General features: G+C 41.3%; 1 protein-coding gene and 1 pseudogene across 2 annotated transcripts in view; one reads left to right on the forward strand and one right to left on the reverse strand.

The window, feature by feature from the left end:
* Positions 2,885-25,568, forward strand: part of ABHD6 (abhydrolase domain containing 6) — a 72,932-nt gene continuing 50,248 nt past the window's right edge. Inside the window, exons 1-2 of one of the 2 annotated variants that reach the window (XM_021069089.1) lie at positions 2,885-3,065; positions 9,585-9,711. The gene's annotated coding sequence lies outside the window, so the exon portion shown is untranslated. The remainder of the gene's footprint in view (positions 3,066-9,584; positions 9,712-25,568) is intronic. The other variant, XM_021069091.1, reaches the window with a different exon arrangement.
* On the reverse strand, positions 9,764-18,083 carry LOC106505622 (annotated as a pseudogene).

The following is a 25,568-nucleotide window of genomic DNA, read 5'->3' on the forward strand; positions in this document are numbered from 1 at the left end:
TGACACAACAGGATCAAGGGCCTCTCTGCAGGACACAGGGTACATCTCTAGCCTGGCACAGTGGATTAAAGGATCTGGTGTTGCTGAGCTGCAGCATAGGTTGCAACTATGGCTTAGGTCTGATCCCTACCCCAGCAACTCCAAATGCCTCGGAGCAGCCAAAAAAGAAAGAGAAAAAAAAAAAAAAAAAGGAGACAATCAGATCCCCTCAAAGCCTTAAGGTCTAGTCCTTGTCAGTAAGCCCCTACTGAAGAGTCCTATGCATGTCATATGAGTGAGCAAGCATGAGGATCAGGAGTTGGGACGCATGGCCCTAGACACCATCTGCAGCCATGGCCATTCCACACGAGCTGGTGGGAGGGGAGTCAGTGGGGGAGAAAGGACACCTTGGAACTTGAGGAAGACAAGATGGGGATTCCAGGGGGAGTGAAAGTGCCACAGGGTAAGTTATCCAAAAGCAGCAAAAAGAAACAAGGGGCCCACAGGAGAGTTTCCACTGTTGGCAGGGGAAGAACCGCATCACTCAAAACAGGTATTTCCAGTGACCTGTGTCACTCCGTATCTAATAAGGACTGAGCCCCTGTTGTTGTGATGAATGGAGATCACTCTACTCATTAAGTTTCACAATCAGCTTGGGGTTTGGGGCAGAGAAGTTGCATTTATTTGTGAGAGAGCTCCCCTTTGTATGACAGGTTTCCAGCTAATGAAGCGCGCTCTAGTTTTGACCCCACACTGCATCTTCCACACGGGGCTGTGTCAGAAGCACCTCAGTCAGGTTGCTCTCTGAAGGCTGCTGCTGCTCTGACTAGAACCCTTCAAAGGCTTTTTATTTGACATGATGACCAGATTCCTTATTGTGGCCTCTACCTACCCACCTCTGCAAGGTCACACCCTCTACTCTCCTCGTCTTCCCCTGCAGGCCTCCGCTCTCGCTGCCTGGCTTTCATTTCCCACCCCAAGGCCTTGGCACAGCTGTTCCCTCCACCTACAGTGCTCTTTCCTTCCTCCAACCTCCGAGTCTCAGTTTAAATGCCATTCTCTCGCTGACCCCTCAGCCCATCAGGAGCTTCCCTCTTATTCTCTTTCATGGAGCCCGAGTCTTTGCTTCATGATGTGTATCACAATGTACATCAGTGTATTATCAGTGAGCTTGGGTGTAGTCTAATGTCTGTCCCCCTAATCCCCGAGATAGCTCAGTGGGGCAAGACTCCCTTGCGAGACTGTGCTGCCCAGGACAGGACTGGGCACATAGCAAGTGCTCAATAAATCATTGTTGAGTGCATGTTGTGATGCCATGACTCCAGAGCCTAGCCTCTCAGCCACCCTGGGAGGGTGCTGAAAAGGGGGACTCAGGTCCCTGGATAACCAAGGGAGACCCCAAGCCACTGAGACAAAATAAATAATAACAGCAACCACTACACACCATCTGCCTTTCTCAGAGGGCTGAGTGCTCAGTTCCCACACAACCCCCTGAACTTGGGAGCAAAGTGTCGACCAGCTTCTCACCCTTGGCACAATGATATTTGGGGGCCAGGTAATTCTGTGTTGTACCCCATGCTTTGTAGGGGGCATTCTTTGCCTCTACCCACTAGATACTAGAAGCATTTCCCTAGTTATGACAACCAAAAATGTCTCCAGACATTGCCAGATGCCCCCACGAAGTTGGAGATAACCCTGTGTTGAGGATGCTAGTGTGGAGGTTAAAGCATATGAACTTCCACTTATGGCTGTTCAGCCTCAGCCATAAGTGCCTGCTCATTTCCTCACCTTTAAAAATGGGGATAATAACAGCCCTTAATTGGTAGAGCTGTGAAGATTTAGTGAGTTTACGACTAAAGAGTCAGCACAGTGTCTAGGCCTTCGGGGGTATTCACTTGGGGTGATATTCTGCCTTCAGAATAAACCATGCAAAGAAGGGATTGCCATCTCCATTTTACAGATGAGAAAATTGAGACTTAGAGGTGAAGTCAGGCTCTAGTCGCTGACTGTGAAGTGACATGAAAGGCTGGAATTCAGGTTCTCAGGATTAATTCCCTTTGCCAAATTTTCTTCATGGGTACAAAATGGCCCATTAACTACAGACCACATCTGACCAGTTGCAATCTCTGAGCTGGTGGTGTTACAGTTAATGGGTTAGATCTGCCAGTGTGGAAATAGTGTGAGGTGAATGAGGCACTGGCTTCAGGAGCAAATTTTAAGGGAGTGCCAAACAATCCAGTAATAATTTTATGAATTTTAATAATTGATTTAGAATAATAATTCAAATTAACCCAGAAACATCCATAGTGAACAAACTATCAAAATATAAAATAAAGATAAGATCTAGGGAGTTCCCAACATTGGCTCAGTGGAACAGAATCTGACTAGCATCCATGAGGACGCAGGTTCCATCCCTGCCTTCATTCAGTGGGATAAAGGATCCAACATTGCCGTGAGCTGTGGTATAGGTCGCAGATAAGGCTCAGATCTGGCGTTGCTGTGGCATAGGCCGGCAGCTATAGCTCTGATTCAGCCCTTAGCCTGGGAACCTCCATTTGCAGCAGGTGCAGCCCTAAAAAGAAAAAGGAAAAAAAAAAAAAGATCCAACTCTGCATTTTCATGACTGTCTCATTCACCTCACTCCAATCCTGCCCCCTGGGATCTTGAAGACCTGCAAAACCACTTGTTGGCACCCTTGGACGGATAACATGGGTAAAACAGTGCCCTCTTCTGGCTCGTAGCAAACACTGCTCCTTTCCTGGAGAACCAAGTTCACCTTCTTTGCCCCTTGAAAGGGCATCTCCATGCTAAAAGTTTTTTCTGGCACCACAGAGCTTTTCACTCTGACCCAATCTAGGTTAAAAGGTTGCAGGCATGTCAGATGATGCTCCCGGCCCACCACTTCCCACTGGCCTCTACACTGCCCTGAGTTTATTTATAGCCTTTCTCTTGTTACTCCTGTAAGTGAAGACTTGTCTCCACTTCTATGGAAGATTCTAAAGCTGCATGTTATAAAGTTGGCCTTTTCAGGCTTGTACATTGAGAAACAGGACCAAGGAGCAGAGAATTCTCACAGCTGCTGACTGGTGAGCAGGGAACTGGCTGCTTCCTTTAACTGCACAATTTCTTATTCTTTTTTCAAGGGCTTGGTAGTTCTTAGCTTTGTTTTTGTTGTTGTTGTTGTTTTTGTTTTTTGTCTTTTTGCCTTTTCTAGGGCCACTCCCACGGCATATGGAGGCTCCCGGGCTAGGGGTCTAATTGGAGCTGTAGCTGCCGGCCTACGCCAGAGCCACAGCAATGCGGGATCCGAGCCACATCTGCGACCTACACCACAGCTCACGGCAACGCCGGATCGTTAACCCACTGAGCAAGGGCAGGGATTGAACCTGCAACCTCATGGTTCCTAGTTGGATTCGTTAACCACTACGCCACGACAGGAACTCCTTAGCTTTGTTTTTATTTATGTTTTACTTTTTATTTTGAAATGATTTCAAACATGCACACAAGTTGCAAAAATAGGAGTTCCTGCCGTTTTGCAATTGGTTAAGAATCCCACTGCAATGGCTTGGGGCACTGCAGAGGCAGGAGTTTGATCCCCAGCTTGGCACAGTGGGTTAAAGGATCTGACATTGCCATAGCTACAAGGTAGATTGCAGCTGCAGCTCAGATTTAATACCTGGCCTGGGGAACTTCTGTATGCCATGGGTAAGACCATAATATATATATATTTTTTTAGTTGCAAAAATAGGAGTTCCCATCATGGCTCAGAAGTAACAAACCCGACTAGTATCCATGAGGACACAGGTTCAATCCCTGGCCTGGCTCACTGGGTTAAGAATCCAGAGTTGCTGTGAGCTATGGTGTAGGTCACAGATACAGCTCAGATCTGGTGTGGCCGTGGCTATGGTGTAGGCAGACCACTACAGCTCCAATTCGACTCCTAGCCTTGGAACTTCCGTATGCCATGGGTGCAGCCCTTAAAAGACACACATACACAAATAATTGCAAAAATAGCCCCCAATTTGCATACCCTTCATCCAGAGTCACTAGTGAACCTTTAGCCACACCTGCTTTTCCATTAGTTTTTTCTGTATATGGATTATTTTTTCTGAACCATTTGAGAGTAAGTTGAGACATTATGACCCTTTACCCGTAAATACTTTGAAGTGATTTCTCAAGGTTAAGCATATTCTTTTACATAACCACAGGAAAAACTAGACAGTTTAGCAGTGATACAACATTATTACCTAATTGGCAAACCTTATTCAAATTTTACCAATTATTCTAATAATGTCCTTTACACAATATTTTCTTTCTGGTTCAGGATTCAGTCCGAGATTATGCATTGTTCTTAGCAGTCCTGTCTCTTTAGTCACCTCTAATCTTTCTTTGTCTTTCATATCTTCAACATTCTTGAAGTGTATAGGCCACTTATTTTGTTGAATCTCCCCCACTTTAAGTTTGCCTAAAGTGTCCTTATGATTACATTCAGGCGATGTATTAGGGACATGAATATTATTTATGCGTCTCATGGAATTTCTTAAATAATCTTATCCCAGTGGTCATAGAGCAGCTAGGTGTTTCTGAGACACAGGAAGCCAATTGAGAAGCTCTTAATTACAGCTAACATTTTTTTGTTTGTATTTTGTCTTTTTGGGGCCGTACCTGTGGCATATGGAAGTTCCCAGGCTAGGAGTCAAACTGGAGCTGTAACTGCCAGGCTACACCACAGCCATAGCAACACAGGATCTGAACCACATCTGTGACCTACACCACAGCTCAGGACAATGCCGGATCCTGAACTCACTAAGTGAGGCCAGGGATCAAACCCTCATCCTCATGGATATTAGTCAGATTTGTTACCACTGAGCCGCAACAGCAACTCCTAACAGCTAACATTTACTGAGCACTTGCTTACTTCCCCTTGTGGCTCAGCAGTAATGAACACAACTAGTATCCATGAGAATATGAGTTCCATTCCTGGCCTTGCTCAGGGGTTAAGGATCCGGCATTGCCATGAGCTATGGTGTAGGTTGCAGACACAGCTTGGATCCCTCATTGCTGTGGCTGTGGTGTAGGCCAGCAGCTGTAGCTCTGATTCGACCCCTAGCCTGGGAACTTCCATATGCCACAGGTATGGCCCTAAAAAGCAATAAAAAAATAAAATAAAATACTTGCTATTTGACATTCTGATTTACATTTGTTGATTTGGGGGCTGTTCTCCCCTTGGAACAGTGTGGTATGCTGTACTTACATTGGATCACTGCAATATAAAATCATAATAGCAGCCATAGCCCCTGTTAGGGTATTGAGGGCATTAAGCTGTATTAGGGCCCACATTACAAACATTCTTTACAGGTACTCGATTTTTAAACCCTCCCTTCCATCAAGTATTACTATTATCCTCATTTTACAGAAGAGGAAATGGAGCCTCAGGAAGGGTGAGTCACTTGCCCCAGATCTCACAGCAAGTAAGAGGCACAATCAACACTGTTTCACCAGAATTGGAGCACCTAGTCAGTCTCCGATAACGTGTTCTCCCTGGAAGGGAGCAGTGATAAGGCCCCATCAATATTCCATCTTGGAACAGCAAGAACAATCCATGTCCCCATCTCTTGGACCCCCTGTATGTGGGGCACTCTCTCCATGTGTTTTGAACCCTCCTGCTTACCCCACACAGAGGGCACATGAGAGCTAGGAAGACACCCCAGGCTCTGAGTAGGGGACTTCAGTAGGTTATGTGGTATTCTCTGTGGATAGACACTCCTTCTGGGTCATCATGGATTAGGTAATTATATATAGCTCTACTGAAAACCACATCAGTCCCAAAGACTGGGTGGGGAGGGTAGTAATGAGCGGAAGGTGTCAGTGCTTAATCAGACAGTGACTCATGAATAATTCTCAAAGCAAGGATCCCATTTCAGGATGGAATTTCTCCTCTGCATGCAAAACCTGCTCCAGAGTTGTCCCCAAACTGGACTGAGATGCAAGCATGTGTCATTCATAACACATGACCTTAGGAAATCAGCCTACTAAGTATGCAGGGGGATACAAAGATGAGTAAGACAGCTTCCGCCCTGGAGGACTCATATAATTCAACTTACCTTTGGCTTCATTGAGTTTTCTGTGTTGCTGAGCTATCCTTCTACATCCTGTGGCTACAAAACTGTAATGATTTTGAATTTCCATTGTAAGTCTGGGACTCAAACTTTCTTCTTCTTCTTCTTTTTTAAATTCATCCTTTTATTTTTATTTCTTTTCTTTTTTTTTTTTTTTTTTGCCACCCGCAGCATATGAATTTCCAGGGCCAGGGATCAGATCTGATCTGCAGTTGCGGCCTAAGTTGCAGAGGCAGCAATGCTGGATCCTTAACCTGCTGTGCCTGGCCAGGGATCGAACCCGTGTCCCAGTGCTCCTGAGACGCCACTGATCCTGTTGTACCACATTGGGAACTCCTCAAACCTTCTTGAGTCCCATTGGCCACCATTTTATCTGGATTATTATAACTCCTCTGACTGCAGAGTCAGGAAGGGTAGACAGCTGTCCTGATTTGCCCAAGGCTGAGTAGGGTATGTTCAGTGTTAAGACAGGGAAAGTCCCACGCAAATCAGAATGAATTGGTCACCCTTATGCTGGAAACATGAGCAGCAGGAGGGGAATGAGCAGGTGGGAGAGGAATAATAGCCAACACTTACTTGCAATCTACAGATTCAGTGCAATCCCTATCAAATTACCAAACACATTCTTCGCAGAACTAGAACAGAATATTTTAAAATTTGTATGGAAACACAAGAGACCCCAAATAGTCAAATCAGTATTGAAAAAGAAAAGTGAAAATGGAGGAATCCAGCTTCCCGACTTTAGACAATACTACAAAGTTACAGTCATCAAAACAATATGGTACTGGCACAAAAACAAAAATATAGACCAATGGAACAGGATAGAAAGCTGAGATATAAACCCTAACACCTATGGGCAACTACTCTTTGACAGAGGAGGACAGAACATACAGTGGAAGAGAGATAGCCTCTTCAATAAGTGGCACTAGGAAAACTGGAAAGCTTCATGTAAGAGAATGAAATTAGAACATTGTCTAACACCATACACAAAAATAAACTCAAAATGGATTACATACCTAAATATAAGACCAGACACCATAAAACTCCTACAGGAAAACATAGGCAGAAGGCTCTTTGACATAAATCACAGCAACATCTTGTTTGATCCACTTCCTAGAGTAAAGACAATAAAGACACAAATAAACCAATGGGACGTAACCAAACTCAAAAGTTTTTGCACAGCATAGGAAACCATTAAAAGAACAAAAAGACAACCCACAGAATGGGAGATAATCTTTGCCAATGATGCAACAGACAAGGGCTAATCTCAAAAATATACAAAACACATGCAACTCAACAAAAAGCCAAACAAACCCAATTGAAAAATGGACAGAAGACCTAAATAGATATTTCACCAAAGAAGACATACAGATGGCCATCAGGCATGTGAAAAAATGTTCAATATCACTAATTATTAGAGAAATACAAATCAAAACTACAATGAGGTACCACCTCACACAATGGCCATCATTACAAGTCAACAACAAATGCTGGAGAGGCTGTGGAGAAAAGGGAACCCTCCTACACGATGGGTGGGAATGTAAATTGGTACAATTACTATAGAAAACAGTATGGAGGTACCTCAGGAAACTAAATATAGAACTACCATGTGACTCAGCAATTCCACTGCTGGGCATATATCCAGACAAAACTTTCACTGAGAAAGATACATGCACCAGTGTGTTCATCACAGCAGTATTCGCAATAGCCGAGACATGGAAACAACCTAAACGCCCATTGACGGATGAATGGATTAAGAAGATGTGATACAAATATACAATGGAATATTACTTAGCCATAAAAAAACAAACTAGTGCCATTTGCAGCAACATGGATGGAACTAGACTCTCATATTGAGTGAAGTAAGCCAGGAAGAGACAGACAAATACCATATGATATCACTTATTTGTGGAATATAAAATATGGAACAGGAGTTCCTGTAGTGGCTCAGTGGTTAACCCCACTAGCATCCATGAGGACGCAGGTTCAATCCCTGGCCTTGCTCAGTAGGTTAAGGATCCAGCATTGTCGTGAGCTGTGGTATAGGTTGCAGACACTGCTCAGATCTGGCATTGCTGTGGCTGTGGTGTAGACCAGCAGCTACAGCTCCTATTCGACCCCTAGCCTGGGAACCTCCATATGCTGTAGGCACAGCCCTAAAAAAAGAAAAAAGACAAAAATAAATAAATAAAATATGGAACAAATGATCCTATCTAAAAATAACACACAAGCAAACAAAAAACAGAAACAGATCACGGCTAAGAAGAGCAGACTTGGGGTTCCCAGGCAAGGGAAGAGGAAGGGGGTGTTGGATGGATGGTTGGGGGAATGCAAACTGTTATTTTTGGAATGGATTGGCAATGGGATCCTAATGTACAGCACAGGGAAATGTGTGTGACTGGGTCACTTTGTTGTACAACAGAACTTGATGAAACATTGTAAATCAACTATACTTTAATAATAATAAAGAATTTGGGGATATAAAAGAATTTTAAGCTATTTAGTAGCAATATAATTCCAGTTTGCTATTTTCATTTTTATTTATTTTATTTATTTATTTATTTATTTATTTATTTATTTATTTTTTGGTCTTTTTGCCATTTCTTGGGCCGCTGCCTCGGCATATGGAGGTTCCCAGACTAGGGGTCCAATCGGAGCTGTAGCCACCGGCCTACGCCAGAGCCACAACAACGCAGGATCCGAGCCATGTCTGCAACCTACACCATAGCTCATGGCAACGCCAGATCGTTAACCCACTGAGCAAGGGCAGGGACCGAACCCGCAACCTCATGGTTCCTTGTCGGATTCGTTAACCACTGCGCCACAACGGGAACTCCACCAGTTTGCTATTTAATTTTAAAGAAAAAAAAAGAATTTAGTAACATAGAACAAATTTATGAAGTAAGTTCTCTATTATCCCTATTTTGCAGAGGTGTAACTCGACCCCAGAGAGAATAAGCAACTCGTTGGAGTGTATATTTGATAAATGTCAGTCAAACCTTCCAGAGAGCAGTGTGTTCCCAGCCATTACTCTGCACCACCTAAGAGGTAGTACAGGTAAATGTGAGGCAGGTTATGTCTCAAAGCTGTATTTGAAAAGTCGGCACTTTCTGCAAAGCCCAAGAGAAGATAGTATATCTCTAAACGCTCAAATCACAGTTCCTTCAGGGGAATAAAGAGAATGGCAATTAAAAAAAAAAAAAAGAAGTGGTTCCTATTGTGGCTCAGCAGGTTTTGAACCTGACTAGTATCCATTGGGGTCAGTCCCTGGCCTCACTCAGTGGGTTTGGCATTACTGTGTGCTGTGCTGTGGGTTGCAGATGCAGCTAGGATCTGGTGTTGCTGTGGCTGTAGTGTAGGCCGGAGCTATAGCTCCAATTTGACCCCTAGACTGGGAACTTACATATGCTGCAGGTATGGCCCTAAAAAGCAAAATAAATAAATTAATTAATTAATTAAAAAATTATATTTGAAATTAATTCTCAGAAATTGGAAGCAGACTCCTCTGGAAGCAGACGTCAGTGGAAGTGGTTTCCATGGAGACCCAATTACATCCAGCCAAGCTGTGATCACATGTAGCCTCAGTGATGGGAAGCTGCCATCATTAAATAAGGTTCATTTTTTTTCTTTTTTTCACTTTTATTTGCATTTATTTTACACCGAATTTATTCCCAGGCCCTAAGTTTTTGTTTCTTCAGTTTATTCTGGGATATCTTTTTCTTTCTTCTGTGCAACTTCCTCTTCTGGTTTAGGAACAATCTGCTCTTCTTTAGTAAGAATCATCTCAGTATGGCAAAGAGAATTCCTAAATGTGTTAAGTCAACCATAAGCTCACTAGATCCTACACTCCTTCATGGGGGCTTTGTTCACCTGGATATGCCCTTTGACCAGAGGATCTATATGTAAACCCTTAAGCAGTATGCTTTGCATTTTTAAGCATGTGCAATAAAAATCTACTGCTCTTTCTGGGCCATTGACCCTGCGTCCTGCACCTCTGATTGACCTGGGTACACCTACCAGCTCCACCACTATAGTGACAGAATGGCACATGTTGCTTCTGTAAAGTGACATCCTTCAGACACTTGGTGGATTTGGGGATATACATTCCCTTAATGGCCTGGGCAGCTTCACGAGTGTTCTTAAAGTGAACCCGAAGTTTTTTTTTAGTTTCAAATCGATTTGTTTTTCTCTATTTGATGCAGAAATATTATGTTTTTTAAAATTCAGTGAATTGTATTACATTTATAGTTGTGCAACCATCATCACAACCTAATTTTAGAACATTTCCATCCCTCCCCCCCCAACCTGTCTCTTTTGGTAACCATAAGGTTTTCAAAGTCTATGAGTCTGTTTTTGTTCTGCAAAGAAGTTCATTGTATCTTTTTTTAGATTCCACGTGTAAGTCATAGCATATAATGTTTGTGTCTGACTATCTGACTAACTTCACTTAGAATGATAATTTCTAGGTCCAACTTTATTGCTGCAAATGCCATTATTTCATTCCTTTTTTATGGCTGAGTAATATTCCACAGTGTGTATATACCACATCTTCTTTATCTGCTCCTCTGTCAGTGGACATTTAGGTTGCTTCCATGTCTTGGCTATTGTATATAGTGCTACAGTGAATACTAGGGTACACGTATCTTTTCAAATCATGGTTTTCTCTGAATAGATACCCAGGAGTGGGATTGCTGGATCTTATGGTAATTCTATTTTTAGTTTTTTGGGGGAATTTCCATAGTGGTTGAACCAATTTATATTCCCACCAGTGTAGGAAGGTTCCCTTTTCACCACACCTTTTCCAGCATTTATTGTTTGTGGACTTTTTGATGATGGCCATTCTTGCTGGTGTAAGATAGTACCTCATAGTAGTTCCATTTGCATCTCTCTAATAATCAGTGATCTTGAACATCTTTTCGTGCATATTTTTGGGTTTCTCTGTGTCTTCTTTTGATAATTGTCTATTTATATATCCTGCCAATTTTTTTATGGCTTTGTTTGTCTTTTTAATATTGAGCTGAAGGAGGTGTTTGTATATTTGGATATTAACCCCTTGTCAGTTGCTTCATTTGCAAATATTTTCTCCCATTCTGTGGGTTGTCTTTTCATTTTGTTTAGGGTTTCCTTTGCTGTGCAGAAACCTTTAAGTTTAATTAGGTCCCATTTTTTTATTTTGTTTTTGTTGTCATTACTCTAGGACGTGGATTTGAGAAGATACTGCTGTGGTTTATGTCAGAGTGTGTTTGGCCTATGTTTTCCTCTAAGAATTTTAAGTGTTTGGTCTTATATTTAGGACTTTAATCCATTTTGAATTTATTTTTGTGTATGGTGTCAGGGAGTGTTCTAATTTCATTCTTTTACATGTAGCTGTCCAGTTTTCCCAGCAGCGGTTATTTAAGGGTCTGTCTTTTCTCCATTGTATGTTCTTGCCTCTTTTGTCATAGATTAGTTGACTCTAGGTGTATGGGTTTAATTCTGGGCTTTCTATCCTGTTCCATTGACCTATATTCTGTTTTTGTGTCAGTAACATACTGTTTTGAGGACTGTAGCTTTGTAGTATAGTCTGAAGTCAGGGAGCCTGATTCCTCCAGCTTCATTTTTCTTTCTCAGGATATCTTTGGCTATTCTGGGTCTTATGTGCTTCCAAACAGACTTTCAAATATTTTGTTCGAGTTCTGTGAAAAATGCCATTGGTAATTTGATGGGGATTGCATCGAATCTGTAGATTGCCTTCAGTAGTATATTCATTGTGATAATATTGATTCTTCCAGTCCAAGAGCATGGTATACCTTTCCATTTGTTTATGTCATCTTTACTTTATTTTATCAATGTCTTACAGTTTTCAGAGTACAGTACTTGTCTCTTTAGGTGGGTTTATTCCTAGGTCTTTTTTTTTTTTTTTTTTTTTTTTGATGTGATGGTAAATGGGATTGTTTGCCTAATTTCTCTTTCTCCCATCTTTCATTGTTAGTTTATAGAAATGCAGTTGCTTTCTGTGTATTAATTTTGTATCTTGCAACTTTACCAAATTCATTGATGAGCCCAAACAGTTTTCTAGTAGAGTCTTTAGGATTTTCTAGGTATTGTATCATGTCATCTGCAAATAGTGATAGTTTTACTTCTTCCTTTCCAATCTGGATTTCTTTTATTTTTTTTTTCTCTGATTAGTGTGGCTAGGACTTCCAAAACTACGTTGAATAGTAGTGACAAGCGCGAACATCCTTGTCTTGTTCCTGATCTTAGTGGGAATTCTTTCAGCTTTTCACCTTTGAGAATGTTGTTAGCTTTGGGTTTGTCATATATGGCCTTTATTATTTTGAGATAGATTCCCTCTATGCCCACTTTCTGGATGGTTTTTATCAGATATGGATGTTGGATTTTGTCAAGCTTTTTCTGCATCTGTTGTGAGGATTGTATGGTTTTTATTCTTCAGTTTGTTAATGTGATGTATCACATTGATTTTCAGATATTGAAAAGTCCTTGCATCCCTGCAATAAATTTCACCTGAGCATGGAGTATGATCCTTTTAATATATTGCTGGATTCAGTTTGCTAGTACTTTGTTGAGGATTTTTGCACCTATATTCATCAGTGACATTGTCCTGTAATTTTCTTTTTTTTTGTTGTATATTCATCTTTTTTTGGTATCAGGGTGATGGTGGCCCCATACAATGATTTTGGAGTGTTCCTTCTGCAATTTTTTGGAGTAGTTCAAAAGATAGGTGTTAACTTTTCTCTAAATTTATGTTTTTTATTTTTTAATTGTTTTATTTAATGATTTTTCTTTTTTTCCATTATAGCTGATTTACAGTGTTCTGTCAATTTTCTACTGTATAGCAAGGTGACCCAGTCACACATATACATTCCTTTTTATCACATTATCATGCTCCATCTAGTCACTACTAGATATAATTCCCAATGCTATATATCAGGATCTCATCGCTTATCCATTCCAAAGGCAATAGTTTTCATCTATTAACCCCAAATTCCCAGTCCATCCCACTCCCCACCACCCAGTCGGCAACCACAAGTCTGTTCTCCATGTCCATGATTTTCTTTTCTGTGGAAAGTTTCATTTGAGCTGTATATTAGATTCCAGTTATAAGTGATATCATATTGTATTTGTCTGTCTCTTTCTGACTTCCTTCACTCAGTATGAGAGTCTCTAGTTCCATCCATGTTGCTGCAAATGGCATTATTTTGTTCCTTTTTATGGCTGAGTAGTATTCCATTGTGTATATATACCAAATCTTCCTAATCCAATTATCTGTTGATGGACATTTGGGTTGTTTCTATGTCTTGGCTATTGTGAATAGTGCTGTGATGAACATGCGGGTGCATGTGTCTTTTTTAAAGAAAGTGTTGTCTGGATATATGCCCAAGAGTGGAATTTCTGGGTCATATGGTAGTTTTATGTATAGATTTCTAAGGTACCGCCATACTGTTTTCCATAGTAGTTGTACCAGCTTACATTCCCACCAACAGTGCTGGAGGGTTCCCTTTTTTCCACACTCCCTCCAACATTTATTATTTGTGGACGTATTAATGATGGCCATTCTGACTGGTGTGAGATGGTATCTTATAGTAGTTTTGATTTGCATTTCTCTAATAATCAGTGATGTTGAGCATTTTTTTCATGTGCTTGTTGGCCATCTGTATATCTTCTTTGGAAAAATGTCTATTTAGGTCTTTTTCTCTCCTCTAAATTTTTAATAAAATTTGCCTATGAAGCCATCCGGTCCTGGACTTTTGTTTGTTGGAAGTTTTTAAATCATAGTTTCAATTTCAGTACTTATGATTGGTCTATTCATCTTTCCTATTTCATCTTGGTTTAGTCTTGGAAGATTGTACTTTTCTAGGAATTTGTCCGTTTCATCTAAATTGTCCATTTTATTGGCGTATAGTTTCTTGTAGTAGTCTGTTATAATCCTTTGGATTTCTGTGATGTCCATTGTAACTTCTTTTTTAGTTCTAATTTTATTTATTTGAGTGCTGTCTATTTTTTTTTCTTGATGAGTCTGGCTAAGGGTTTATCAATTTTGTTGATCTTTTCAAAGAATCAGCTTTTGGTTTCATTGATCAAATTTTCTATGGTTTTCTTCTTTTCTGTTTCATTTATTTCTGCTCTGATTTTTATGACTTCCTTCCTTCTGCTAACTTTGGGTTTTGTCTGTTCTTCTTTCTCTAGTTGCTTTAGGTGTAAAGTTAGGTTGTTGATTTGATATTTTTCTTGTTTCCTGAGGTAGGCTTGTATTGCTATAAACTTTCCTCTTAGAACTGCTTTTGCTGTATCCCATAGGTTTTGGATTGTAGTCTCATTGTTGTCATTTGCTTCTAGGTATTTTTAAATTTCCTCTTTGATTTCTTCAGTCATCCATTGGTTGTCTAGTAACATGTTGTTTAGACTCCATGTATTTTTGTTTTTTGCAGTTTTTTTTCTTGGTGTTGATTTCTGGTCTCATAGTGTTATGGTCAGAAAAGATGCCTAACATGATTTCAGTTTTCTTTTTTTTTTTTTTTTTTTGTCTTTTGTTGTTGTTGTTGTTGCTATTTCTTGGGCCGCTCCCGCGGCATATGGAGGTTCCCAGGCTAGGGGTCAAATCGGAGCTGTAGCCACCGGCCTACGCCAGAGCCACAGCAACTCGGGATCCGAGCCATGTCTGCAACCTACACCACAGCTCACGGCAACGCCGGATCGTTAACCCACTGAGCAAGGGCAGGGACCGAACCCGCAACCTCATGGTTCCTAGTCGGATTCGTTAACCACTGCACCACGACGGGAACTCCTGATTTCAGTTTTCTTAAATTTACTGAGGCTTGATTTGTGGCCCACAATGTGATCCATCCTAGAGAATGTTTTGTGTGCACTTGAGAAGGATGTATATTCTGCTGCTTTTGAATGGAATGTGTTATAACTATCTATTAAGTCCATCTGGTCTAATGTATCATTTAAAGCCTGTGTTTCCTTGTTGGTTTTCTGTCTGGATGACCTGTCCATTGCTGTGAGTGGGGTATGTAAGGCCTCTACTATTATTGTGTTATTATTGATTTCTCCTTTTAAGGCTGTTAGCAGTTGCCTTATATATTGAGGTGATCCTATGTTGGGTGCATATATGTTTACAATTTTTATATCTTATTCTTGGATTGATTCTTTGCTTATTATGTAATGTCCTTCGTCTCTCATAACATTCTTTATTTTAAGGTCTGTTTTGTCTGATGCAAGTATTGCTACTCCAGCTTTCTTTTGAATTGCATTTGCATAGAATATTTTCTTCCATCCTCTCACTTTCAGTTTGTATGTGTCCCTAGAACTAAAGTGGGTCTCTGAAAACAGCATATATATGGGTTTAATATATAAGGTATATTTAAGGTAATTATTGATCTGTGTGTTCTTATTGCTTTTTTTTTTTTTTTTTTTTTTGGTTTTTTAGGTCTGCACCCTCAGTATGTGGAAGTACCCAGGGTAGGGGTCAAATTGAAGCTATAGCTGCCAGCCTACACCACAGCCATAGCAACATGGGATCTGCGCCTTGTCTGTGACCTACATTGCAATGCTGGATCCCAACACATTGAGTAAGGCTAGGGAGTGAACCCACATCCTCAAGGATACTAGTTGGATTTGTTTCTGCTTCACCATAGTGGGAACTCTCTGTTCACTGTTTTGTATTAAATTGATATTTTTTCTTATTGATATTTTTTCTTCCCTTCTTCTCTTGTGGTTTGATAACTATCTTTAGTGTTGCTCTTTGGATTGCTTTTTCTTATTTGTGTGTGTATCTACTGTAAATTTTTGGTTTGCAGTTACCCTGAAGTTTTGATATAGGAGTCCATATATATACAAGATTGTTTTAAGTTCTTGGTCTCTATTGCAAATACATCTCGGGATCCTGAATTTGTACCCTCCTCTTCTCATGATTTCTGCTTTTGGTAGAATATTTGTGTGTAGATGATTTCCTACCTTTACTATACATATGCCTTTACTCATGAGCCTTGTCATTTGTAATATTTTTGTTTCTGGTTGTGGCCTTTTCCACCTAGAGAAGTTTCTTTAGTATTTGTTGTGAAGCTGGTTTAGTGGTGCTCAATTATCTTAGCTATTGCTTGTCTGTAAAGCTTTTGATTTCTTCTTCAAATCTGAATGAGAGCCTTACTGGGTACAGCAATCTTGGTTGGAGGTTTTTTTTTTTTTTTTTCCCTTTCATCACTTAAGTATATCATGCCACTCCCTTCTGGCCTGCAGAGTTTCTGCTGAAAAATCAGCCAAAAACCCTATCAGTGTTCCCTTGTATGTTATTTGTTGCTTCTCTCTAGCTGCTTTCAGTATTTTCTCTTTGTCTTTAATTTTGGTCAGTTTGATTAATACGTGTTCCTCCCTGAATTTATTTTATGTTGTACTTGTTGTGCTTCCTGGACTTGAGTGAGTGATTCCTTTCCCATGTTAGGGAAATTTTCAACTATTATCTCTTCAAATGTTTTCTCTGGCCCTTTCTCTCTCTCTTCTCCTTCTGGCACCCATATAATATGGATGCTGGTGCATTTAAAGTTGTCCCAGAGTTCTCTTAAACTGTCTTCATTTCTTTTCAATCTTTTTTCTCTTTTCTATTCTACGTCAGTGGCTTCCACCACTCTGTCCTCCACCTCGCTTGTTCATTCCTCTGCCTCCTATATTCTGCTATTGGTTTATTCTAGTGAACTTTTTATTTCATTTATTGTATTTTGTATCCCTGCTTGCTTAATCTTTAAATCTTATATTTCTTTATTCATTATTTCTTGTAATTTATCCATCTGTGCCTCCAGTTTATTTCCAAGATCTTGAATCATCTTTACTACCATCAGTCTAAAGTCTTTTTTGTGGAGGTTGGTAATCTCCAGATCACTTAGGTATTTTTCTGTTGTTGTTTTTTTTTTTCTTGTTCCTTTATCTGAGTCATAATTCTCTGCCTGTTGATTTTATATAGATTTTGTGTGTGTGTGGTCTCCTTTTTGCAGGCAATAGGGTAGTAGCCTCTCTTGCTTCTGGTGTCTGCCCCTTGTGGCTGAAGTTGGTACAGGAGCTTGTTGATGGGAGGGGCTGGTGAACCCACATCCTCAAGGATACTAGTTGGATTTGTTTCTGCTACACCACCTGTAGGTAGAGCTGACTCTTGTCCCTCTGGTGGGTGGGGCTTTGTTTCTGGGTGTGGTTAGAGACAGCTGTGTGCCTAGGGTCTTTAGGCAGCCTGTTTGCTGATGGGTGGGGCTGTGTTCCCACGCTCTTTGTTGTTTGGCCTGGGGCTTCTCAGCCCTGATGGGTGGGGCCAGGTTTTTCCAAAATGGTCACCTCTACAGGAGTTTATGCTGATGATTATTCCCTAGACCTTTGCCTCCAGTGTCCTTTCCCTAGAAGGAACCACGTCTCCCCCTGTTTTCCCAGGAGATCCTCAGGCAGGTCTGACCCAGATTCCTCTGGAATCTCTGCTTTGCCCTGGGACCCAGTGCACAGGAAAGCCTGTGTGTGTCATTTAAGAGTGGAGTCTCCATTTCCCCCAGTTCCGTGGAGTTCTTGCACATAAGCCCTGCTGGCCTTCAACACCAAATGCTCCAGGGGCTCCTCCTTCCAATGCCAAATCCCATAAGTGTGGGAACCTGATGTAGGACTCAGAACTGTCAATCCTGTGGGTGAGCCTCTGCAGTATAGTTCTTTCCAGTCTGTGGGTCGCCCACTTGGAGGGTATGAGGTTGCTTATATCACATGATCACCCCTCCTACCATCTCAGTGTGGCCTCCTCTTTGTCTTTTGGTATAAGATATCTTTTTTGGTAGTTTCCAGCCTATTTTGTTGATGGTTGTTCAGCAGTTGGTTGTAATTTTGTTGTTTTCATGAGAGAAAGTGAGCTCCAGTCCTTCTACTTCGCCATCTTAATCCTGTCTCTTGAACCCGAAGATTTGAACCTCTTGATTTTCATGATCTTTTGAGGTTTTCTGGGTCAAACGAATAGTGAATCATTTTCAGAGGTCACCTCAGGATGTTTAAAGGGAAGAGAAATGAGGTGCATTTCTTTCTTTTTTTGGCCTTGCCTGTGGCATGTGGAAATTCTCTGGCCAGAGATTGAACCTGTGCCACAGCAGCGACCTGGGCCACTACAGTGACAGTGCCAGATCCTTAACCAACTGTACCACAGGGGAACTCCTGAGGTACATCTCTTAAGAAAAGACCCTCAGTAGAAATTTCCTGAGCTTCCCACAAGGCCTGCTCCATAGTTTTGGACTTTTAGGAGTCTCCATGGCAGCCTGCAAAATATAAGTCTTATACAGGTTCCCAGTAGGTACTCATTGAGCACCATATGATACAGCAGTCATGAGCATGGTTTCAGGGGCATTCCCATTGTGGTTCAGTGGTAACAGATCTGACAAGTATCCATGAGGACATGGGTTCAATCCCTGGCCCTGCTCAGTGGGTTAAGGATCCTGTGTTGACATGAGCTGTGGTGTAGGCTGCAGATGAGGCTTGGATCTGGCATTGCTGTGGCTGTAGTATAGGCCAGCAGCTACAGCTCCCATTGGACCCCTGGCCTGGGAACTTCCATATGCTGTGAGTGCAGCCCTAAAAAGACAAGAAAAAAAAGAACGTGGGAGTTTCTGTCATGGCTTAGCAGAAATGAACCTGACTAGTATCCATGAGGATGTGGGTTTGATCCCTGGCCTCACTCAGTAGCTTAAGGATCCGACATTGTTGTGAGCTGTGGTGTAGGATGCAGACACGGCTCGAATCTGGCATTGCTGTGGCTGTGGTGTAGGCCAGCAGCTGTAGCTCTGAATCAACCCCTAGCCTGGGAAACTCCATATGCCTCAGGTGTCGCCCTAAAAAGACAAAAAAAAAAAAAAAAAAAAAGACATTGGCATTGATTCCAGGAGACAAGTGTTTACCCCACCAATTGCTAGCTATCTGGCCTTGGGCAAGTTACCTAACTTCTAAGCCCTGTTTCCTGGTCTGTTACATGGTAGAAGTAATAACATCCACATTCATGGCTGCTATGAAGATGAAAATAAATGGGCCAGTGCATGAAAAGCTCAATGCCCAGGACAGAGTAGGAGTGAAGACATGTCCACGAACCATAATTGCCATCTGCTCACCCTAAAGATTTAAATGAAAACCATCCATTTGAGAACTAACACTTAAGGAGTAAATGACAGTCCATTCTACACAACTGCCTTTTCCTCCTGGCTTTATCCATCTGCAAAGTTTTTCCTGTTTCTGACTCTTTGGCCTTTTCCCAGACACTTGTTTGCTGCTTGGTTCCTCCTGCTCCTGGCCCTGTTGGGTACTCAGTACTCCCAGTCCCCAAACCCCCAGCCTGGGCACTAGAAAAACTGCTTGACTGACCAGACCATGATCCATCCATATAGATGTGACCTACCTCCCTGCATGGCCTCAGCAGCTCAGACCAGAGGTAACATCGGAAGAAATGAGAATGTGCTAGCCTTTTGATAAATTGGATCAGGGAGCATCATGATTTAGATGGCATAATGTGACACACATCTTTGAAAGTTTCATTAAAACGCTTGTGTTTGGACTTCCTGTCATGGCACAGTGGTTAACGAATCTGACTAGGAACCATGTGGTTTCGGGTTCGATCCTTGCCCTTGCTCAGTAAGTTAAGGATCCAGCGTCGCCGTGAGCTGTGGTGTAGGTCAGGCTCAGATCCCACGTTGCTGTGGCTCTGGTGTAGGCTGGCGGCTACAGCTCCAATTAGACCCCTAGCCTGGGAACCTCCATATGTCTCAGGTGTGGCCCTAGAAAAGGAAAAAAAAAAAATGTTTGTGTTTGAGTAAAGGCCCCAGGAGAGATGCTAGAGACAGCTCAGAAGGAGAGATCTTGGACCAATGGCATGGCTCATGTGGATGCTAAAATGAAGCCTGTGAGGCATCCAGCCTTGGAGAAATGTGTTTTCTTAGAACTCCCCCTTAGGCCCCCCTCCTTCACACATACACACACGCACCCACCTGGTGGCCACCCTCACCCACTGATTCCTGGCCTACTTTTGGGGTCTTTGTACTCTTTTCCATGACTGGCCTTTGACTACTCAAAGACAGTTTGCAGGTCCTTCTGAGGACCAAGAGAGCCCACTAGATGCTTGGTTTTGCTTGATCTCCTCTGTAACCCTGTGAGGTTGGCATCACTATCAGTTCTTCATCATCACCCCTACCTATACATGAAGAAAATCAGGTGTACAGAGACAGGTGATAAGTGGCAGAGCTGGACTTCATGAACTCAGAGCCCACAGGTTTCACCTGAGATAGGTCCAAGCGACTCAGATACTTAGAGCTTGTGTTTTCTCATTTGCACCATCTGTGGTTTCCTGCCAGCCCAGCAGCCGTTAGTCTTAGATCAGTACCCACATCCCTAGTTTCCATGGAGGGCTCTATCTCCCCGATCTACCCATGTGGTTCAGGTGAGGTAGGAAAGGATTTCTTAAACAAGAGACAAAAAGCACCGAATGTAAAAGATAATTTGACTAAATTAAGATTAAGGTTTGTTTATCCAGAAACACTAAAGAAAGGGAAAAGATAAACCACAAACTGGGAGAAGATATTTGCAATATATGTAACTACAGACAATTTAAAAAATGGGGATTTGATATGAACAGGTATTTCACAGACATGGAAACAGGAGTGGCAAATAAGTATGTGAAAAACTGCTCAAGCGTATTAATCATGGACATGAAGATTAAGATGGCAACGAGATAACCATTTCACTCACTAGTTGTAAAAGGTCTTATTGTGCCGGATTTTGGAAAGATCCTAAAGGTATTCTCTTATACTGTCTTCTAAAAGTTTAAAGTTTTGCCTTTAAAAATCTATCTTTCTCTGGAGTTCCCGTTGTGGCGCAGTGGTTAACGAATCCGACTAGGAATCATGAGGTTGCGGGTTCAGTCCCTGCCCTTGCTCAGTGGGTTAAGGATCTGGCATTGTCGTGAGCTGCGGTATAGGTAGCAGACGCGGCTCAGATCCCGCGTTGCTGTGGCTCTGGCGTAGGCCAGTGGCTACAGCTCCGACTTGACCCCTAGCCTGGGAACCTCCATATGCCGTGGGAGCGGCCCAAGAAATAACAAAAAGACAAAAAAAAAAAAAAAATCTATCTTTCTCTCTTGAATTAATGGGGGAAGGAAGTGAGAATTGTTAGATTCTGTATTCTATATGAATAATCAGTTGTCCCAGCACTTCTTAATGAATTGTTCCCCTTTCCCTGGTGATCTAAAATGTCAGCTTTGTCATTTAACCATGTTTCCTTATGTGCTTGGGTCTGTTTCCCTGACTTTTATTCTGTTTCAGTAGGTTTTTTATCTACCACTACATGAATACATTCTGTCCTAATAACTATACATTTATAATAAGCTTTTTTTTTTTTTTTTTTTTTGTCTTTTTAGCTATTTCTTGCGTCGCTCCCACGGCATATGGAGGTTCCCAGGCTAGGGGTCCAGTCGGAGCTGCAGCTGCTGGCCTACACCTCAGCCACAGCAATGCCAGATTCGAGCCATGTCTGCAACCTACACCACAGCTCACGGCAACGCCGGATCGTTAACCCACTGAGCAAGGGCAGGGACCGAACCCTCAACCTCATGGTTCCTAGTCGGATTCGTTAACCACTGCGCCACGACGGGAACTCCCTATAATAAGCTTGATATCCACCTTTCCTTCTTCATCGGGAGTATGTTAGCTTTTCTTGGACCTTTGCTCTTCTGAGGAATCTTAGAATCATCTCATCTTCCTTGAAAGGCCCTGTTGCGATTTTGACTGGAATTGCTTCTGATTTTGAAGTATTCCTAACTCTTCATTGTTGAGATGATACTTACTATACATTTTTGGTAGATGCCTTTTAACTGATTACTGAAGTACTCTTCTTAGTTTCCAATGAGTTATTACCATGAGAAACTGTTGAATTTTATTTGAAAATTTTGCAGCTATTGAGATGATCTATAGTTTTCCTTTAATATGTTGGATGTGGTTAACTACAGGAATATATTTCCTGTGAGTTCCCTCTTCCCTCCTGGCTCCATGGGTTAAGGATCCGATGTTTTCACTGCTGTGATTCTATTTACAACTGTGGCTCAGAACTTCTGCATGCCCAATCAAAGAAATATATTTCTTCTTCTTCTTCTTTTTTTTTTTTTCTTTTTTGGTCTTTTTAGGGCTGCATCCAAGGTATATAGAAGTTTCCAGGCTAGGGGTCAAATTAGAGCTGTAGCTGCTGGCCACAGCCACAGCAACATGGGATCCGAGCCATGTCTGCGACCTACACCACAGCTCACAGCAACACTGAGCGAGGCCAGGGATTGAACCTCGCGTCCTCATGGATACTAGTCAGATTCGTTTCTGCTGCGCCATAATGGGAACTCCTAGAATATATTTCCTAACTCGGTTATGATGTGTCATCCATGTATGTGTGTGTACATATATATTTTTGCCACACCTACAGAGTATGGAGGTTCGCAGCCAGGAATTGAATTCAAGCTACAGCTGCAACCTCTGCTACAGCTGCAGTGATGCCAGAAATGTTAACCCACTTCTACAGGCTGGGGATCGAACCCACCCTCTGCAGCAACCTGAGCCACTGTAGTCTGATTCCTAACCCACTGTGCCATAGCGGGAACTCCTCATCCTTTTTATATATTCCTGGGCTCAATTTACTAATATTTTACTTATAATTCTGTTGAGTGACTTGTGAGTAATATTGGTCTGTTTTGGTATCTAATTTAGATTGGCATCACAGAGTGAGTAGGGAACATGATCTCTCTGTTTTCCAGAGTAGTCCATGAGAGAGTAGAATGAGCTATTCCTTGAAAATGTAGACATCCTTCTAGGGCCATCTGGATTTAATGTTTTCTTTTGATTAAAGATTCATCAATTTCTTAAGTAATTATAAGATTTATGTTTTCTATAGTTTAGAAGTGACATTTTATTGGTGACTTGAACTTTTTGTCATTATATAGAGATCCTCCATTCTTAATTTTTTTTGTTAGTCTATGTTGTCTAATATTAATTTAATTACACTAACTTTCTTTTGGATACTGTTCGTCAGGCATATAATTTTTTTTTTTTTTTGGTCTTTTTGCTATTTCTTTGGGCCACTCCCGCGGCATATGGAGGTTCCCAGGCTAGGGGTCGAATCGGAGCTGTAGCCACTGGCCTACGCCAGAGCCACAGCAACACGTGATCCGAGCCGTGTCTGCAACCTACACCACAGCTCACGACAATGCCAGATCCTTAACCCACTGAGCAAGGGCAGGGACCAAACCCGCAACCTCATGATTCCTAGTCGGATTCGTTAACCACTGCGCCACGACAGGAACTCCAGGCATATAATTTTTTTACACTTTTACTTTTGACTTTTCTAAATTCCTGTGTTTTAGGAGTGCCTCTTAGATTTTTTTCAACACTCAATTTGACAGCTTCTGACTTTTAGCTGATGAGTTTAGTTAATTTATGTTTACTGTTATTATTAGTATATCTGGACTAATAATTAATTTAAAATAATAAATAATTAAAAATAATTCACTTTTTTTGCAGGAGGGAAATGTCACTTTTTTATATACTTCTTTTGGGTCGATTGGTGTTTTATTAAATTGGCTTATGTCACTTCCTTCTGTTGGTTCAAAAGATATATATGTATGTATGTACATATATATGTCTAATTTGTATCATTTTAGTGAATACCATTGACATTTTACCACACATATTTAACAAAAGTCAAAGTTAATATACTAATTCACTTCCCACTCAAATGCAGAGGCATTGAGACACTTTAACTCCAGTAACCTCTTCTCTTTTTTTATTTATGAGTGATTTACAATGTTCTGTCGATTTCTTTGTATAGCAAAGTTATCCCGTCATACACATATATTCATTCTTTTTCTCACATTATCCTCTGTCATGTTCCATCACAAGTGATTAGATATGTAGTTCCTTGTGCTGTACAGCAGGATATCATTACCCGTCCACTCCAAATGCAAGAGTTTTCATCTACCAACCCCAGATTCCCAGTCCATCCCGTTCCCTCCCCATCCCTCCTGGCAAACACGAGTCTGTCGTACATGTCCATTGATCTTTTCTGTTTTGTTGATTATTTGTGCCATATTTTAGACTCCACATATAAGTGATATCATATGATATCTGTCTTTCTCTTTCTGATTTATTTCACTCAATATGAGAGTCTCTAGTTTCATCCATGTTGCTGCAAATGGCATTAGTTTGTTCTTTTTAATGGCTAAGTAGTATTCCATTGCATATATGTATCACATCTTCTTAATCCATTCAACTGTCAGTGGGCATTTAGGTTGTTTCCATGTCTCGGCTATTGCGAATAGTGCTGTGATGAACATACTGGTGCATGTATCTTTCTCAGTGAAAGTTTTGTCTGGATATATGCCCAGCAGTGGAATTGCTGAGTCACATGGTAGTTCTATATTTAGTTTCCTGAGGTACCTCCATACTGTTTTCTATAGTAATTGTACCAATTTACATTCCCACCCATCGTGTAGGAGGGTTCCCTTTTCTCCACAGCCTCTCCAGCATTTGTTATTTGTTGACTTGTTGATGGCCGTGGTGTGAGGTGGTACCTCATTGCAGTTTGGTTTGCATTTCTCTAATAATTAGTGATATTGAACATTTTTTCACATGCCTGCTGGCCATCTGTATGTCTTCTTTGGTGAAATGTCTATTTAGGTCTTCGGCCCATTTTTCAGTTGGGTTGTTTGTTTTTTTGTTGTTGCATTGTATGAGTTGTTTGTATATTTTGGAGATTAAATCTTTGTCGGTTGCATCATTGGCAAAAATTTTCTCCCATTCTGTGGGTTGTCTTTTCGTTTTTCTAATGGTTTCCTTTGCTGTGCAGAAGCTTTTGAGTTTAATTAGGTCGCATTGGTTTATTTGTGTCTTTATTGTCTTTATTCTGGGAGGTGGATCAAACAAGATGTTGCTGTGATTTATGTCAAAGAGCCTTCTGCCTATGTTTTCCTGTAGGAGTTTTATGGTGTGTGGTCTTATATTTAGGTATGTAATCCATTTTGAGTTTATTTTTGTGTATGGTGTTAGACAATGTTCTAATTTCATTCTCTTACATGAAGCTTTCCAGTTTTCCCAGTAGCGTTTATTGAAGAGACAATCTTGCCTCCTTTCTCATAGATTAATTGACCATAGGTGTTTGGGTTTATTTCTGGGCTTTCTATCCTGTTCTGTTGATCCGTATTTCTGTTTTTGTACCAGTACCATACAACCATACAGTCATTTTTTTTTTTTTTTTGTCTTTTTTTGTCCTTTTGAGGGCTGCACCCACGGCATATGGAGATTCCCAGGCTAGGGGTCTAATTGGAGCTGTAGCCACAGGCCTACGCCAGAGCCACAGCAACACCAGATCTGAGCCACATCTGTGACCTACACCACGGCTTATGGCAATGCCGGATCTTTAATCCACTGAGCGATGCCAGGGATCAAA

Source organism: Sus scrofa, chromosome 13 (genome assembly GCF_000003025.6).
Source record: "Sus scrofa isolate TJ Tabasco breed Duroc chromosome 13, Sscrofa11.1, whole genome shotgun sequence".
NCBI lineage: Eukaryota > Metazoa > Chordata > Mammalia > Artiodactyla > Suidae > Sus > Sus scrofa.